Here is a 2,500-nt window from a genome sequence, read left to right as displayed (position 1 = left end):
CCTTTAAACATGAAAATAAAAAGTTGTACTTATTATTCATTTGATTGAATGATAAGTTAATTTGTTCACAATAACAAAAGTGGTATATATTTATTATATTATTATATATATACATAAAATGATTAAAAAAAATACAAAATAATTGAATCATAATAAATACCACCACTGTATTATTGTTGAACTAAGACATTCGCAACTTAATAAAAATGTTTAGAGTTAAATATATTTGATATATATTATTGAAAGAAAATCAATTTATATATTATTAATATTATTTAATTTTACTCTTTCAATTAATATATGCAAAAAAAAATTGACATTTGTTATAAATAAAAATAAATAAAAAAATACTCTAAGCGGTGGATCACTTGGCTCATGGGTCGATGAAGAACGCAGCAAACTGTGCGTCATCGTGTGAACTGCAGGACACATGAACATCGACATTTTGAACGCATATCGCAGTCCATGCTGTTATGTACATTAAATTCAATTTTAAAGTACTGCTTGGACTACATATGGTTGAGGGTTGTAAGACTATGCTAAATAAGTTGCTTATTCTTTTATAAAAATAATTGAATTTAAGCAAATGTGTATATTATTGGATTTTAAATAATTCATAATATTAATAGCAAAAAAAATAAAGATATATAATGAATTTTATTTATTATATATTCTTTAAAAAAAAAAATCCTCTCAAATAAAATGAAATGATGAAAATATTGAATCTAAGTATTCTTTACAAAAAATTTTCATATTATTTATATATATATATATAAAATAATAATTTATATATGTAATTAAAAGGAGGAATGTCTAGCATAAAAATTAAATTTTTTTATTCTAGGATTGCCTCATTTTACATTATTATTATTTTTATATATTTACAATATATAAAAGGAGAAAAGAAAAATAGAGATGAAAAGATGATATAATTTTTTTATTAAATTGTGAGAAGATAAAAAAAGAATATTAAAACAACCTCAACTCATATGGGATTACCCCCTGAATTTAAGCATATTAATGAGGGGAGGAAAAGAAACTAACAAGGATTTTCTTAGTAGCGGCGAGCGAAAAGAAAATAGTTCAGCACTAAGTCACTTTGTCTATATGTCAAATGTGAGATGCAGTGTATGGAATATCTTAATATCTAGTATGAGAAATTAACGATTTAAGTCCTTCTTAAATGAGGCCATTTACCCATAGAGGGTGCCAGGCCCGTATAACGTTAATGATTACTAGAAAGATATTTCCAAAGAGTCGTGTTGCTTGATAGTGCAGCACTAAGTGGGTGGTAAACTCCATCTAAAACTAAATATAACCATGAGACCGATAGTAAAACAAGTACCGTGAGGGAAAGTTGAAAAGAACTCTGAATAGAGAGTTAAATAGTACGTGAAACTGCTTAGAGGTTAAGCCCGATGAACCTGAATATCCATTATGAAAAATTCATCATTAAATAATTAAAAAAATAATGTGCATTTTTTTCATATAAGGACATTGTAATCTATTAACATAATAAAGTATTTATCAAAAGATCATTGGTGATATTAAGTTTATTTAAATTAATTTGCTTTTTAAGCATATTAACATAAAATAAATACTAATGATTTGATAAAGTGTTGATAGATTTTATTATATATAATGCTAAAATTCATTTTTTGAATTTTACAAAAAATTTAATATCTATGATATTAATATTTATTTGTATGCATTTATATGATTAACAATGCGAAAGATTCAGGATACCTTCGGGACCCGTCTTGAAACACGGACCAAGGAGTCTAACATATGTGCAAGTCATTGAGTTATATTAAACTTAATGGCATAATTAACTTAACTTAAATATAATGGGATTAATTTTTAGTCTATTTTTTAATAAATAGTCAATTAATTCAATCCCGGGGCGTTCCATATAGTTATGTATAATGATAATTTATTATTATTTATACCTCTAACTGGAGCGTACCTTGAGCATATATGCTGTGACCCGAAAGATGGTGAACTATACTTGATCAGGTTGAAGTCAGGGGAAACCCTGATGGAAGACCGAAACAGTTCTGACGTGCAAATCGATTGTCAGAATTGAGTATAGGGGCGAAAGACCAATCGAACCATCTAGTAGCTGGTTCCCTCCGAAGTTTCCCTCAGGATAGCTGGTGCATTTAAAAATTATATAAAATAATCTTATCTGGTAAAGCGAATGATTAGAGGCCTTAGGGTCGAAACGATTTTAACCTATTCTCAAACTTTAAATGGGTAAGAACCTCACCTTTCTTGATATGAAGGTTGAGGTTATGATATAATGTGCCCAGTGGGCCACTTTTGGTAAGCAGAACTGGCGCTGTGGGATGAACCAAACGTAATGTTACGGTGCCTAAATTAACAACTCATGCAGATACCATGAAAGGCGTTGGTTGCTTAAAACAGCAGGACGGTGGACATGGAAGTCGTAATCCGCTAAGGAGTGTGTAACAACTCACCTGCCGAAGCAACTAGCCCT

The 2,500-nt window shown here is 29.0% G+C and overlaps 1 non-coding gene and 1 pseudogene across 1 annotated transcript in view; both read left to right on the top strand.

The window, feature by feature from the left end:
* Positions 1-348: 348 nt before the first annotated feature.
* Positions 349-529, top strand: LOC129251564 (5.8S ribosomal RNA; annotated as a pseudogene).
* Positions 530-975: 446 nt separating this feature from the next.
* LOC129251561 (large subunit ribosomal RNA) overlaps positions 976-2,500 on the top strand; it is a 3,987-nt gene continuing 2,462 nt past the window's right edge. Inside the window, exon 1 of the ribosomal RNA XR_008583003.1 lies at positions 976-2,500. This exon is cut by the window's right edge and continues 2,462 nt beyond it. This is a non-coding gene — a ribosomal RNA (large subunit ribosomal RNA).

This window comes from Anastrepha obliqua, unplaced genomic scaffold (assembly GCF_027943255.1).
Source record: "Anastrepha obliqua isolate idAnaObli1 unplaced genomic scaffold, idAnaObli1_1.0 ptg000028l, whole genome shotgun sequence".
NCBI lineage: Eukaryota > Metazoa > Arthropoda > Insecta > Diptera > Tephritidae > Anastrepha > Anastrepha obliqua.
This window is presented reverse-complemented; position numbering and strand designations above follow the sequence as displayed.